At 41.3% G+C, this 17059-nt stretch overlaps 2 long non-coding RNA genes across 6 annotated transcripts in view; one reads left to right on the forward strand and one right to left on the reverse strand.

The window, feature by feature from the left end:
* Positions 1–17059, forward strand: part of LOC117072455 — a 128829-nt gene that overhangs the window by 99020 nt on the left and 12750 nt on the right. The window lies entirely within an intron of this gene.
* Positions 507–8435, reverse strand: LOC117072415. The gene is made up of 3 exons (XR_004432792.1): positions 8342–8435; positions 2879–3028; positions 507–598 (listed from the first exon to the last, which is right to left on the reverse strand). It is a non-coding gene; the product is annotated as an uncharacterized LOC117072415 (long non-coding RNA).

A 17059-nucleotide genomic window follows, 5' to 3' on the forward strand; every position in this document is an offset into this window, starting at 1 on the left:
TATACTTCAGGTAATAATCCAAGACTATGACACTTTTCTTGCTGTCGCTCAAATATTCTAGCTTTGGCCATCAGGAGCTCTTTCTGTTGACCTTTGTGTTACTTTGACCTACTATCCCCAACATTTTGTTTTTGAGCACTTTGCTAGTTTTTGGAATCCTAGAAAAATGCTTTCACAAAATAGCTAATCTCTTGGTTCATGTGGTGTGTGCTAGGATTTTTCTCTACATAGCTGTTGTTTCTCTTGGAAAGTACTAAATAACTTGGGGGAGATACTTTGCAATTATGCAAATATCCTATTTCTGCTTAAATTTTCAGATTCTACATTCTCCTGCCTCTGGTTCAATGGCCTAAAAGTTAAGCATGTTATCAGAAAGAGGGTCCACATGGGTGGTGATGCCTTTATTAAGCAGAAGTCAGGGGCTGTGGTTCTCTTGGGCTACCCTGAGGCCCCTCCAGCTGTTGCAGCTACAGCCTACAGCAGTGTTTGTACCGACTTTTGCACTGTGCAGGCAGGATAGAGCAGCCATGGGTTTTTTGGTGCCTGCAGACACCACCCATGTGTTCACATTCATGGAATCTATCCTTTCTCTCATATCCTATAAGGGAAGAAGGGGGAAAAAACAAAAAAGTGAAATTATGTTTTAAAAAAGTTACTAGAATTCATCTTGTTTAGCACACTGTAGTCCACAGGGCAAAACTGACTCTGCTTCTGTTGGTATGACGTGTGAACTTGGGAGAGTTTTTACATCTTTAAATTATTTTTAAAAATTCAAAACCAAATTTTTGGTGATACATAAAAATTATATGAAACTCAAATTTCAGTGTCCATAAGTAAAGTTCTAGAGGACGACAGCCATACTCATTTATTTACACATTATCTATGGCTACTTTCATTGTACATAGGCAGAGATGAGTTGTTATGACAGAGATCACATGGTCCATAAAGCCCAAAGAATTCATTACCTAGTCCTTTACAGGAAAAGCTCCCTGACTGCTGTAGTAGTCTCTTCTGACTGTGCCATAAGGCTAGAAATATAAAATTCACTTCCCTCCACATGCTCTCCATAAAAGCTTTCTAAAGTGCCTTCCTTCTTCCTGACAGGGCAAAACTTTACAAGTATTGAGTGCAAATTAGTCAACAAGTATTTAATGAATAGATAACTAGAGTGATGTCCCGAGTATTCTGATTCCTGAATGCGGTGCCTTCCATATTCTGTGAAGTGTGAGTTCTTTCATAGTTTGTGATCCTTTCAATGCCAAAGCCAAGACATGGAGTGGGCACCTGCCTTCCTGTGCTCAGTGAGCTAGGTTGGAAAGAGAATGACATAACATCCAGGAGGTTGACCTTAGTCCTACAGAGAGCAGATCTAGAGAGCCAGAGAGAGAATGACCCACAACCATAAGAAAACAGTGAGTATGAAGTGTTTCCGTTAGAGTTTATGTCTCTTAAAGGCATGGCATTGTGATGGAAAGCATACTCAGCTAGGATTAGGAATCTTGGTTTCTAATTCCTGATCCATCCACCACAACTATAGTCATTGGCAACCAGGTTTTGCTATGTGAGTCACAGATGCTCCTAATCTCTCATAAGAAGAGAAGGATACATGTATAGATACAGGTATATGTTCATATCTGAATCTACATTCATATCTATAGCTATGTATCTGTCTATCATCTATGTAATCTGCCCTCTATCATCTATATTTTATTAACCATCTGTCTATCTATCTATCTATCTATCTAATCATCTATCTATGTCATCTATCATCAATCATCTATCTATCACAATCAGGCTGTTAGGATGTTCACCAAATAGATCTGGCTATTTTCTTGACACAAAGTAGGATTGCCTCCCTACCTTTGAGACTTGCTTGGGTAATAAATTTTTAGCAGAAGAGATGTGTCCTTTCAGGGCTGAAGCCCTTACCTGCAAGTGTGAGAACCTCAGAGCTCTTTCCTTTGCAGTGGCCAACAGTAGTCAAGGTGGTGGCCGCTCCACCAGGGGGAGCTGAGCAACTACAGTGAGCAGCGCAGCCCTGTGGCCATGATGCATTGGTACCAGAAGTGGGAATTAAACCTTTGCTCTTTTAGGATACCAAGATTTGAACGTTGTTTTCACCACATCATTACCTGGCCCATGCTAACATATGCGGAAGATTGCCAGGAAAATGTGAGACCTCTAGTTAAATTTGAATATCAGATAAACAATGAATAATCTTGTAGTATAAGCTTGTCCCAAGTGTTGCATGGGACATACCCATATTTAAAACTGTTCCTTTTTGTATATAATTTAATAAGTAAATCTATTTTCAGGTACTGTTGAGTATTTGGTAAGAGGGTAATCTTGGGAATCAAACCAACTTAAGCTTGAATCTAGGCTTCACCATATACAATCCTTGTGACTTTGGACAAGCGATGCCATTTTTTTAGACTCATATGTAAGACAGGGCTAAAAAATACCTGCCCCAGAAATATTGTTATGAGGAGTAAGTGGGAGATAATATGTGAAAACACAACACATCTTTGCTGTGATGTCTGGTAAAGAGAAAGTGATCAGCATTATTTGTTGTTAGTATTAGTGTTGTCATTGCCATTGTTCTGATTCACATGGAAATGGTTTGTAAGCTGTGATGCCTACTATTAATGTTATGTATCATAATTGTTGGTTAGGTCTGGTATCTATTGCAACAACTAGATGAAGGTAATCTTGGGAAAAAATTTTAAATTTATTTAAGCTTCTCTCTCCTGATTTGTAAAATGAAAATGCTGTTCAGTTACTCCGTATTTCAGTGCATCCTTGGCTGATGAATTAATTTGGCCTACGTCATCTCCAAGGGCATCCACCTCATCATCCTCCAGGTGGACTCATAGCTTACCTGAGGCTGTTTGTATTAGACATCCAAGAAGGAGAAACAGAAGGAACAGCAGTCTCATGATGGGAAATGAGTGGTCAGGATTATACGATGACCTCACAGCCTGAAGGTGGCTCTTTCTCCAGTGTACATCAATTGATGAGGACAAGTGATCTGGGAATGAGTTTGAATTTAGTTTGGAAACTAACACAGGAATAGAAAACCAAATATTGCATGTTCTCACTTATAAATGAGAGTTAAGCATTGAGCAGACATGGACAAATATGGGAATTATAGACACTGTGAACTACTAGAGGGTGGAGAGAGGAGGTGGGTTAAAAAATTACCTCTCTGGTATTATGTTCACTACCAGGGTAATGAGATCCATACTCCAAACCACAGCATAATGCAATATTACCATGTAACAAATCTATGCATGTACCTACTGTACCTAAAACAAATTGAAATTTTAAAAAATGAACATACAGCAAGTAAATGGGCCTTTTTTGAAACATTTTTGGTTAACTAGTACTTAAATCCAAGAAGAAGCATTTTATTGCACTTTTGTTTCATTTTAGCCAATTTCTGTGTGTGCGTGGCTAAGCACACCTCAAGGGCGTGATGCAAAAATGACAAAAGAGATATGCTGAGCTACCTGCAAATGCCTTTCAGAAATAAAATAAGGCCTCCCTTAGTGGTGATGCTTCTTCTCAAGAGCAAAGGAATCCACTTAAAGTAAATCACTGCAAAATTTAAAAAAGAAGAAGAAGAAGAAGAAGAAGAAGAACAACAACAACAACAACAACAACAACAGTTCAAGCAGAGAGAAAAAGCTTGCATTCCTGATTCAAATGTTCAAATTATGGCATGGGTGTAGCCTTAGAATGTTCCATCTATGAACTCGTGATTACAGATGCAAGTCTCCTCCTGTTCAAATAGAAGGGCTTCCGAGTAATTTTGCATTTTCTGGTGGATTTTCATTTCTGCTTATGGCTCTGAGGTTTGGTGCCTTTTTTCCCTCAGAATAAATTATTATAAAATAATGATTTTGAGGATTCATCCATTTATTCATCTATCCTCATTCTTTTCATGTCCCTGCATCTGTCAGCTTTCCCTTTGGAAATACAAAGAAAACTACCCTTTAAAAAAATTGTGTTTTTTCCATTCTATAAAAAAGTTTATTTTTAATGCCAGACTATGTAAGGGCGGCTATTTTAAAGTTGCATTTTGATTAAAATTGAATTTTGAGTTCATGCACGATTACTTTCTGTCAACTGCCTGTTTCCACACTTCTATAGATTAAATAAACCAATATTTAATACCATTGGCATTACATTATTTCAAGATCTGAAAGTGCTTCATGAATCATTAAGGAGAGGTTAAATTCTTCTTTACAAATTTCAATAGCTTTTGGGGTACAGGTAGTTTTTTGTTACATGGATGGGATTATATAGTGGTAAATTCTGATATTTTAGTACACCTGTCACCTGAGTAGAGTGCATTTTACCTAATGTGTAGTTTTGTATCCCCAGCCCTGCCCAACATCTGAGTCTCTAAAATCCATCATATCACTCTGTATGCCTTTTTGTATTCATAGCTTAGCTCCCATTTCTAAATGAGAACATATGGTTTTTTGGAAAACCACCCATTTTAGAAGCTAAAAAAGGAGAAGAAATTCTGTAAATGGAAATTACCTTTTTTCCTTTGTCGAGTTCAATTTTTTATTTTATTTTATTTTATTTTTTTGTTACCCAGTTAAAAGAGATAATTCTAGGCAGACTCTTACCATATCAAAGTCTTGCATAGATTACAACTAGGTGACCCATTAGTGGCCAAAGAATTTCTTAATCCATGTAGTACAATGCATTCTTATGGTAAAGGAATTAGCAGAAAGTATACAAGGTAAAACACTGAAATTCTTCCTTGTCTCTTTCCCCTCCACATCTGTGTTGCTTTATATTATTTCTACATCTCTCTCCTTCTCCACACTGTGAGCTTCTAAAGTAACAGGCACTGTCTGATTACCTTACTTCCTCAGCCCCTGAGCAGTACCTAGCAGAGAGAAGGTTCTCATGTATTTGTTTAAACAAATGAGACTTGAGTGGAAGAATCAATACATGGATGAATAAATTGATAGAGGGAGGAAGGAGGTAAGGAAGTGCTGCAGCCTAAATGTTTGAATGTTTGTGTCTCCCCATTCATCTGTTGAAATGCCAACCCCCAAGGTGGCGATGATATTAGGAGGTGCGGGCTTTGGGGAGGTGATTAAGTCATGAAGCCAAAGCCCTTCTGATGAAATTGCTGCCCTTATAAAAAGAGGCCTGAAGGAGCTTGTTTGTACTTTTCACCATGTGACAACACAGAGAAGGAAGCGGGCTCTCTCCAGACACCTATGCTGGTGTTCGATCTTGGACTTCCAGCCTCCAGAACTGTGAGAAGTAAACTTCTGTTCTTTATAAGCCACCCTGTTTATATTGCTTTTCAATAGCATCCCAAATGGACTAAGGCAGAAAGGAAGGAAGAAAACAAGGAAGGAAAGCAGGGAGGAAACTCAGGGATGCATACCTTTTGACCTCTCTAACAGTGGTCACCCTTCATTAATAATCAGTATGTGCTGAGAAGCCAAAAGACAGATTGTTGCTGAGACGTAGACATCAGAGAAATCAGCCAAGCTATGATGTAAGCTGTGGTCTTTGCGGAAATAGAGATTTTTTTTTGTACCTAAGAGCAAAAGAGCTCTAAAATCAGATAACCCTTGTTTCAAAGTTTTGCTCTGTCATTCATTAACTGAGTGATCTTGTGCAAATAACTCAACCTTTCAAAGCTCCAGTGTCTCCTGTTTATTTGGGGATGGCTATAGTGCCAACCTCCGACTCTTTATCTCAGAAAAAAAAAAAATCTTAGGGGGAGTCAATTGCTACCAAATACCTGTCCACACAGAGAGTTGTGTTTTATCTACGATCACCACAAGAGTTTCAACCCCATCAAAAAGTGGGTGAAGGATATGAACAGACATTTCTCAAAAGAAGGCATTTATGCAGCCAACAAACATATGAAAAAAGCTCACCATCGCTTGTCATTAGAGAAATGTAAATCAACCTAAACTGTAAGAAGAACCTTTAAGTCAACTTCTGGATACCTGAAATCATACAAGATACTACTTTCCTCTGTAAGGCCTGGAATGTCTCAAAAAAAAAATCCCTAAAATTTAAAACTTAATAAGGACAACTTTGCCTTTTAGGGCCCATAGAATTAGAGGCTGGTAGGGAAACTTTGGCCGTTTTGGGTATGGGGGAAAGATGGTCTTAGATAAGACCTAAAATTGTAGGAACATACTGAATTTCACTTATTAAATGTTAGCATAACTTAAGTTTACAGAATTTAATAAAATAATACTGAAACTCCTCTGTCACTCCAGTAAGAATGAACATTCTTGAACACCTATCACGTACCATGAATCTTGAAAGTGGTATCTTAGTTGACATAACTTTTATAAGGGATAGGCATTTTCTCTGAGCAAGTCAATGCAGGTTATACAAATAGTGATTGAGCTGGGATTTGAACTCTATCCACAATCAAAACTTTTGCTTAATTTACAGTCTTTCTTGCTAAGAAAGAAAGATAATGTTTTTTGAATAAAGGAACACATCTCTGGTGAGATAAACCAGTTCTGTGTGCTTGACAGCAAAGGAGCTAGAGGTTTAGAGAATGAACAGGGTCGTGCATAAAAGATTGTCTGACTTGCACTTTCCTAATGAAGGGGGAAACTCTGCATCAGGTGGAACATGGTGGGTCAAGTAGGTGAAGGCTAGTGCTCCCTAAGCAAGCTCACCAAATAATTTATAACACAAACAGAAATACTTTTTAGAGGCCTATTATTGATGGTTATGCTCGAACAACAAACATAAACTGGGACTGCCCCCAGACAATCTGGGTATATCGCTACCCTGTCCCTAAGGAAACTCCTTTGTTGGTAACCACAAATTTCTCTGCTGCAGGCTTAGTTAAAGCCTTGGAGTTGATCACTGTCTCTCCATTGTCCTCTCCATCACCACCCTGGAAACTGTCAACAACATGTTGACCAATCATAGGGGTCTCCTAGGACACAGAGATCATTGATGGCACAGGCTTATCTTTCTAGCTCATTCCAGTTTTCTCTCTCAGGCCAAAGATTATGGTAGGAAAAGACTTGAGAAAGAGTACCACCTTCTTCCACTGGGAGATCATGTCAGCAACTCAATTAGTATGCATTTCTGATTTTATACTAAGGTTGAACACACTTTGACTTCTAACGACATACCATCCACAATCTCATCCTAAAAGAGACAACATTGTCACGGTAAGCATTCTTCCAGAGGAGATGCTGAGGGGGCTTTCCTGCTTACCCATTCTTCGGGAGTATACAAATTCATCTGTCATCTCTTAGAAAATCCTCATCACACAAGGATAATGTCAAATTATTTTTGGAACAAGGTTAGGGTATCAGTGAACAATTTCTTTAATATTTTAGCCCATGTATCATCTCCTGGGTTGGGAGGGGGTCTGGTGAGGATGCTCTAATTGGCCTATCCTCAGTCTCTCTGTGCAGAAGCAGCCTCCTTCCAGCCCCCTCCTCAGCCTGCCATCGATCAGGTCTTCATTCTTGCTCCTCATTTACCTCTGTCCTTAGACAACTGTATGAAACTCTCAGTAAATGAACTAAGTATGTTTCTTACATTTTCCCTTGGTCCAGGTGAAAGGTAGACATTAAATGTTTCCACTTTGAAATTTTCAATCAGTATTTGAATCTTTTACCACATAGAGATCTATTTTTGTTTAGTGATCCTGACCTGAAATAAAAGTAATGTTTCTGGTAAAATATTTTAAATAAATCACACAATTTAACACAGAGGCTGTGAGGATTTTGCCCCCTTGGCCTCAGCAATAGGACCTTTGTGATAGTAATAATGATGATGATGAAAATGTCTTAGTCTATTGGTGATGCTATAACAAACTACCTTAGAATGAGTCATTTATAAACAATAGAAATGTGTCACTTACACAGGCTGGGAAGTCCCAGATCAAGACCCTGGCAGATTTGGTGTCTGGTGAGAGCCCATTCCTTATAGAGGGTGGCTTCTAACTGGACCCTCACAAGGTAGAAAGGGAAAGGGAGCTCTCTAGGACCTCTTTTATAAGGGTCTTAAGTATTTGTGAAGGCTCTGCCCTCATGAACTAATCACTTCCCAAAGGTTCCGCTTCTTAATACTATTGCATTGGAGATTAGATTTCAGCATGAATTTTGGGGGAGAGACACAAACACTCAAACCACGACAAATAATGATGGTGATGATAATACTGATAATACTAATAATGCCACTAGAAAGTAAAGTGGAGGCTGAAAGCTGTTGTCTACATTCCTGTCTCCTACACTTGTACCCTGAAAGCAATCCTCTTTATTGCCTCCCACTCCTTCTTTAACCCCAGTTGGTCCTACTGGAAACCCACCTTGCAGTTGGTTCCTCCACCCTCCACAGGCTGTGTGCGGTATGTCCCTTTGGGCAAGGACACCTGAGAACAGCTTCCAGTGACCACATAATTAGGGGTGAGATCAATGGGCAGAGGCAGGGCTGAGTTAGGTCATGCAGAAGGCATTATGACCCTAGTGACAGAAGTCAGGTTTGAGTGGCAGTGAGGGAAAGGGTGGTAGGATGTAGGGGCTGTGTAGGCAACCCTTTCATAGGGTTTCCCTTAAAAGCTGGGCAAATACAAAAGATGACAGCTCTTGTGTGTCCAAGAAGTGTTTTTCTTTTAGTTGGTATAGATGCAGTAGAGGGGAAGAAGAGATAGAGCAGGTGAGAGAAAGAATTGCTGGAGTCCTGATATGGTTTGGCTTGGTGTCTCCACCCAAATCCCATCTCCAATTGTAATTCCCATATGTCAAGGGAGGGGACCTGGTGGGAGGTGATTAGATCATGGAAGCAGTTTCTCTCATGCTGTTCTTGTGATAGTGAGTGAGTTCTCATGAAATCTGATGGTTTAAAAATGGTGCTTCCCTCTTCTCTGTCTCTCCTATGAGCCTTGGTCGTTTCTATGAAAAAACACATATTAAGTTCAGTAACTTGTTGTGAGTTTTTCATCATTTTTTTTTCTCCATTAAACAAACGTAGGCTTAGGTCTTTTGTGTTACTAATTTTTGCTCAATTCATGATTTGAAACCAAGATATAGTCGACCCTCTGTGTTGATGGGTTCAACATCTGAAAATATTCAGGAAAAAAAAATGTGTCTGATCTGAACATGTATAGGCTTTTTTTGGTCATTATTCCCTAAACAGTATAAGATAACACCCATTTACTTAGCATTTACCTTGATTTAGGTATTACAGGTAATCTAGAGATGATTTGAAGTACATAGCAGGAAATGCAAAGGTTATGTGATAATACCATGCCATTTTACATCAATCACTTCAGCATCTGAGGAATTTCATATCCACAGAGGGCCTGAAACCAATCCCTCACTGGATACCAAGGGTCAAGTGTATTTGTTAATTACTGCTGAAGCAGCAAATTGTCATTAACCTTAGTGGCTTTAAACAACACTAATTAATTATCTTACACTTTGGGGGAATAAAATATCCAAAATCAAGGTGTCAGCGGGACTGTGTTCCTTTCTAGAGTCTCTAAGTGAGAATCTTTGTTTGCTGTTTTGTTGTTTTGTTTTGTTTTGCATTTTCAAGCTTTAGAAGCTGCCCAGCTTCCTTGGCTTGTGGCTTCTTCATCTCAAAGCCTGCAATGCCTGTCAAGTCATTCTCAGATCACATCATGAAGACACTGACTGTTCTGTCTCTCTTTCCAAATTTAATGATCCTTTTGATTACATGGGTCTCATTTACCTAATCTAAGATAACCTCCCCATTTGAAAGTCAGCTGATTAGCAACCTTAATTCTATATGCTAACATTAATTCTTATCTGCTATGTAAAGAAGCATACTTATAGGTTCTAGGAATTAGGATGTGGACATCTTTGGGAGGCCATTATTATGCCTACTACATCTAGTCAAATAAAACTCACTGGTGTAGCAAATAAATACTTTGGCCACAAAAATTGTCTTTTAGGGAGAAAAATGTCTATGAATAACTTTTGAGTATATGGACATTGCAAATATCATGGGATATGTAACGTAAACTCTACCTAAACTTCCAGGCACCAGGAGAGCAACAAATTCACTCAAACTAAAAATGTCACACATTATAAAAATTAAATGATTAAATAAATACACTATTAGACAGGCCTGGGATCAAGGTGAGGTGGGTAAGTTTGAGCTGGACAATAGCAGGATTAGATTCTGTCCTTATTTAAAACTGGAATATTTTGTTGATCATGGGTTACTTTTGAATCAATTATTTTTTACAAAAAAAAGCACGTATTATAAGATCATCTATCTTGAGTGCAGAAGTTTTTGATCCCCAAAGTTTGCACCTGCATCTGGTGCCTCCTTTACCTCTTGGCCCTGTTAAAGGATCTAGACAAAATCTCTAGGTCTGATTTTTTTTTCCAGTCTTGATACTCTAGGAAATCCAACGGATTATTTTAGACAAAAATGCATTTAGCCAGAGGTTGACGGTATGCACATTAAGTGAAGAGTTAATATCAAGAAGCAGAGAGCTTCATAGACCTGTAGGGTATACCTGGAGAGATCGTGATTTAACTGTCAAACCCTCCCAACGAGAGAGGGCAGGGCTAGGCAGGTATCTTGATGCTTCCCCTTAGAGTCTACGCTATCTTTCTTCTTAATGTTTGCTCCCCTCTCGCTGTGTTCTGTGCTATATTGCCCTCATTTAACTGTACCTTCTAAAAGGACCTGTTTTTAAGAGCTTTTACATGAATCAAAATTATGTCTAGATGTGAGGAAATGCTTTGTGCAATTCAATTTTGCCATTCAATGTATAATAATGTATGAAGTAACACTTCTTCCTCAATGACCAGTGCATACATCAATAAGAGAAAGTCCATACCTGCAGAGAGCTCATAGACTAATGGAGAAGTAAAACTGTATCCACATGAGCAGGAGGCACAATTGCATAAGCAGCCTAAACCAGAAGGAGGGAGCGCTTGTGAAGAACAGGAGGTCAGGGTGTTCCCTCCTTAGTGGATCACCCTGATTCCAGGAGGAAAAAGGTCTTTGAGCTGTGACAATAATGAGTCACAGTCTTCAGGGAAGATATGGGGTAGGTGGGGGCATGCAAGGAGAGGAAGTAGGAGGAGCAAAGCACAGGTTATAGGAAAACAATGGGAATAATTGGGGAAGGTCAAGGGACCTAAAGGGAACAGATGTCAACGAACCTGGAAAGCATTCCAGGTTCTGGGAACTAAGCCTCCCCCAAATCACAGCAGTGCCAGTCTCCTTGTCAGAAACGTACGACTCATAATCATTCACTCACAACTCATGATCATGATGGAAAAGCTCAGGCTTGGAAAAGAAACTCACTGTGGATTTATTCAAGATGATACTGACACAGACTTTGTGTCTTTCTGACATGGGGTTTTGAATTCTAACATCCTATTGCTCTTGTTGGTTTTGGGTTACTGGAGGAGCAACCCAAAAAATTTCTTCTGTGTCATCCCTGACCTCTGGTCTGGGGAGCTGGGAAGGACATTCCAAGGATGTCAGAGATTGGCTTGTCCAAAACTAACATTACACAGTCACAGTTACAATTACTAAGACCAAGATTCCACGTCTTTGAACACCGTAGCTTAATTTGGTTTACATGTCGCATGTCTCTGCTGAGAGAGCCCTTTCTGAACCCACAGCAACCACAGCAACTTCTTGGACTCCTCATTACTTTTTGCAGCATTTTATTCTGTCATGGCCATAGATGCCAATCTGTTTCAAGCTTGTAGAGCAAATATTCAGAACACATACACCTTTATTCCTGTGTCAGCTAGCAGGATTTCTTATATCTTTAGAAAAACCTGAAGAAAGGAAAAAATGAAAAAAGAAAGAAAAAAAAAAAAAACAGAAGTAATAAATGATAAGCGAACCAAAGAACAATAGGAGTGATAGGGTGTTGGAATTCAAAATCCCATGTCAGAAAGGCACAAAGCCTGTGTCAGTATCATCTTGAATCAGTCTACGGTGAGTTTCTTTTCCAAGTCTGGGCTTTTCCATCATGATCTTGAGACATGAGTGAATGATTATGTGAACCTCAGTTTCTTAAAAGGAGGCTGGCCCTGCTGTGGTTTGGGGATGCTTAGTTCCTGGAACCAGAATGTGAAAGAATGATCTCTGCTAAGTGACCGGGGCCTCCAGATGGGCTCAGGGAGGAGCTCAATGAGGATTTTTTGAGAATTCAGCTCCACCACAAAAATATAACCTCAAAGCTACCCTACCTCCATTTACACACACAGGCCAGTAACCTCTGCTTTCCAAATCACAAAGTCCATTAAGTATTTGAACTGAGATGGAAGAAAAAGATGTGGCTCAAAGGGTAGAAACTGTTTAATGTGAATTTAATATGAAAGTACCTTAGGGCCAGGCCCAGTGGCTCACGCCTCTAATCCCCGTACTTTGGGAGACTGAGGTGGGTGGATCACCTGAGGTCAGGAGTTTGAGACCAGCCTGGCCAACCTGGTGAAACCCTGTCTCTACTAAAAATACAAAAATTAGCTGGGTGTGGTGGTGGGCACCTGTAATCCCAGCTACTCAGGAGGCTGAGGCAGGAGAATCACTTGAACTTGGGAGGTGGAAGTTGCAGTGAGCCGAGATAGCACCATTGCACTCCAGCTTGGGTGACAGAGCGAGACTCCATCTCAAAGAAAAAGAAAAAAAAAAAAAAGGAGGGACAGGGAGGGGTAAGGGGAGGGAGGCTGGAAATAAAAGAAAAGAAAAATAAAGTAGCTTACAATAAAAAACAACAATTTACAGTAGAAGTAAACCTTTGTAATGAATTGTTTCTAATCTCTAAATTCTGTTCTCAATCTCACCCTTCCATGTGTCCTCCCTCCTTCCCCTCTTCCCTTCCTCCCTTTGTCTCTTCCTTCCTACTCTCCTGAGTGGTGGAATATCGTCTGGTGCCTCCAGGAACACTGCTGCTTCTCTGTAACCCAAACCCATAAACAATATGGATAAAATGAGACTTTTTCAATGTAATTTCTATCAGATTTGATATCTCAGGTCTTGGTCTCAAATTATCTTTCTCTCTCCCTCCCTTCCACTCTCCTTTTCTTCCTTCACCCTTTTATTTTATTCTTTTTTTTTTTTTTTTTAAGATGGAGTCTCACTCTGTCGCCCGGCCTGGAGTGCAGTGGCCGGATCTCAGCTCACTGCAAGCTCCGCATCCCGGGTTTACGCCATTCTCCTGCCTCAGCCTCCCAAATAGCTGGGACTACAGGCACCAGCCACCTCGCCCGGCTAGTTTTTTGTATTTTTTAGTAGAGACAGGGTTTCACCGTGTTAGCCAGGATGGTCTCAAACTCCTGACCTCGTGATTCGCCCGTCTCGGCCTCCCAAAGTGCTGGGATTACAGGCTTGAGCCACCACGCCCGGCTATTTTATTCTTATAATATCAAGGAGAAAAGAAAATTAGGCATTCATTTTTAAAAGTGGCTTTCAATAGGCTTTTTTGTTCTGTGAACCTAGAGCAGCCACAGAGGGTGATGTTCTCCAGGGCCTTCCATCTGAAAAGACGAAGGGCCAGTGTCCCAAACACAACTTCCCAAAGTACAGGCTGTGCCTTATCATTCCCTAAAATTCTCTAGGTCACCCCAGTCTACACTTTAAATACAAAAATTTAGAAAATGACATTCTTTACTTACTTCTTTGGATAAAATCAAAGTTTCTCACTTTTATTGAAAAATAAAAGTCATCTGACAGGTTTCAGCCATCGTTTTAGCTGTCATAGAGTGAAGATCAGGGAGGGGATGAGATTTACAAGCTACTGGGCCCCTCTGGCTTAGAAGAGGGAGTGAGGCAGTCATGAGGCTTTTAAACTCCTTTCATATTGAAGGAAATAGAGTTTGGTTCAATAAAGCAAGGCATGCAATCTACTCAGTCTAGAAGTGAGCGTAGAAGAAAGAGAGAAAGAGAGAAAGGGAGTCAAGCTGTAGGGCAGACAGGGAGAGAGGGACTTCCCTGACACTGAGAGAAATACAAGAGGCAGAGAAAGAAGAAAGAGAGACAAGGGAGAGATACAGACATAAGAGAGACAGAGAAAAAGAGAGACAGTGTCTACTGCCATACCACCTTGAACACATTTGATCTCCTCTGATCTTAGCAGAGGCCGACCCCTGAAGCTACGCAGGGGTGGGCCTAATTAGTACTTGGATGAGAGAGAAAGAGGTGAGAGAGTGGCAAGAGAGAGTCTCTACCCCATTTTTCCACTTGTCCAAGCCTCCTGTTTCCCTGACCCATCTCACGTGGACGAGGCATCAGGAATATGAAGAGGAACGAGAAGAGAAGATACAGAACCCTCATGGGCGATGGCTGGGAGCTTCACCACAAGCTGAGGCTGGGGAGGACACCGAGCCTTCCACCTAAACAGGTCTTATCCCCTGGTCACTGGGCAGAGTTCGGAACAGGTATTGCCTGCCATGTTAGTGATTACAGTGATTGAAACTGACCACCTTACCAGGGCATCAGAGAAATGGCCCTCTGAGAGCAAAGTACACCCAGGAGCTCCTAGGCAAATCCGGACTCAGGAAACGCCAGAACATCCCCTTGTTCTGCTCATAGGACCAGGGCTTCTTTCTGTCTTGCGCCATTTGGGACCTGGGATGTGCATGGAGTGAGGGGCAATGCCTTTCTTATAGGGGAACAGACTCAGGGCCTGTGAACTGGAGATCACCTGCCTGCTCTGTGGGACGTCCTGTTTTTCCTGAATGTCTAGGGACAGTCTCAGGCCAAACTGCGAGCTGCTTCCATCTAATTCTATCTATTGCTGGAACATTCAGCTCCTGGGGATGAAACAGGGTTGGCTCAAACCCAGGGGCCCTGGAGGGGCTCATGGCTTCTGGCAGTACCAGGAGCATGGTGGGCCCCGTCCTCCCAGGAGATCCGAGCTGGTGAAATTCATGCAAAAGTTGCCCTGAAACTCCCCAACTTCCCCCCGGGACAGAGATGAGGCAGATGGGTGCTGCTTGCTTCCTCTGAGAAGGAGAATGGGAGGGCAGGATTGTGACTCCATGTGTCCCCTCAGAGTCCACCCAGGCCCGGCCAGTAGGTGGCCTATGGCCCACACTTGAGTTCCTTCCATTCACACCGTCACTCAGGGAACATCAGCTCCACAGGACTTCAGGGCTTTGGGAGCCAGGGCTTTCTCTGCTTTCCACAGACATCAGCGCTAAGGGAGTTCACTGTCATTGGGATTTGGTGGAGAAGCACGGAGTGGGGCTGCAAGGCCTCCACGTGGTCTCCATGTCGGTGATGGGTCCCACTTCTGCAGAAGCCCTGTGTTTTCAGGACTGTGTGAGGTCTCTGGGGACTCTCAGGACTCTGTCCTCCATAACCCATAGTAGCAATCGGTGGCCACAGGCAATGGACAGAGCCCCTGGTGCCAGATGCTCAAGGGTGGGGCTTTTCACCGGAAAATAAGTGGCATTCATCCTTGTTCCTCCCTCTTTGGATCTAAGGGAAGTTTGAGAGACGAGCAGGCCCCAGTGTCAGTGTCTATACTGTCACAGAAGTGTAGCAGTGACAGCCTTGGGGACAATGAGCCTCGAGTCATGGTCTACACTGAAAATGTCACAGTTTAAGAACTTACAGTTTGAGGCAGGCCAGAGGTGTTTTTAAAGAAAGCTACAATGCATTGTATGACCAAGATCTTTAATGTCTTTCTTATCATGAAAGAAAGTTTCTGATGGGGTATGCAAAGAGAGGGCTGGGTTGGGTGCCCTCAGAACTGCTAAAAGAATCTGCATCCGGGGCTACCACTGCCTCACCAGGGAGTCACTTCCTCTGTCAAGACTTTGTTTTCCTCTGTGCCGAGCAGGCTGGAATTGAGTGACAGACTCATTCATTCCTGACACTAAAACGATTTATTCCTGGCCAAGGAAGCCAAACAGAAAAACTGAATGTGGAAAAAAAAAAAAGTCTATATGTGCTCTAAATTAATAAATAATTTTTAAAATATACTTTCTATGTTGCTGTCACCTCTTGAAAGTAACAGGCAAATGTCATGACACTTCACCCTAATTATCTCAGCATGGATCTGTTATAAATAAGGAAAAAATTCCCGCATCAATCACAATACCATTTATGCACATTAACAAGAAAAATTCCCTGGCCTGAACACTGGGACAGGCGCCCTAGGTGCTCAGGAAGCAAACTGTCAGTAAATTATTGCAAAACAAAAGTGTGTGCATAGACTTTGAAATTGTTCCAAAATAGCTTCATGGCTGTTGAGTTTTCTGGGTACATGTTTAATCTAGATTCACACATCGAATTAGGTTGTCACACCTCTTTCTTTGTTGAGTAAATATTCTTAAGGAAATGCCATGGTACTTGGCAAGGGGCCTTACTGGAGTTACTGCATAACTCTTATATGTAAATAAGAGTTTGAGTTAAGAGAGTGGTTCCCATCTTTTTCATGTGTGACATCACTCCCAATGGATATGTTCTTAACAACTCCTATGCTTAACATCGTTATAAAAGTAATACACTCGCATTTAAAAACTCACCCATAGAAGAGTATGAATTTCTGCCATAATCCCGTTGCAAAACCGATAGCATTGTGGTTTTATACTTGTTGTCCTCTCTAGATCTCAGTACATTTGTGAGGCCTTGTTAGAAAAGGAGGTGAAATTGCTCTGAAATAGGAAAGTCACTGTGGCATGCAGCGTCTCTGTGCCCCTGGGCAAGAAGCCACCAAGGCTTAGGTAACATGGGCCTGGTTGCTCAAGGACAGCTGGGCTGACTGTTCCCATGAAGATCCTATGGTTGCAGCTGCTTCTTTTTTCCTGGCACAGCCCAATGTGACTCCTTCATAGCAGTGTTCATCCTAGTGATGAAGTGTTTGATAAAGATCAAGGGAGGAGTACTTTTGTCTTAACGGTAGGGTGATTATTCTTGCTTCAGCAAGGAAGACTATCAACCAGCACAGACAAGGGGTTTTCCCAAACCAGAGGCTGTTGTCTGTGGCAAACTGGTTCAATTCCCCAGGCAAGAGTGGCCACTCCTTCAGAGAGGCTCCCAGAAAGCAACGTCTCTCATATCTATAACTTTAGAAAGC

Source organism: Trachypithecus francoisi, unplaced genomic scaffold (assembly GCF_009764315.1).
Source record: "Trachypithecus francoisi isolate TF-2019V2 unplaced genomic scaffold, Tfra_2.0 Contig00164, whole genome shotgun sequence".
NCBI classification, from domain to species: Eukaryota; Metazoa; Chordata; class Mammalia; order Primates; family Cercopithecidae; genus Trachypithecus; species Trachypithecus francoisi.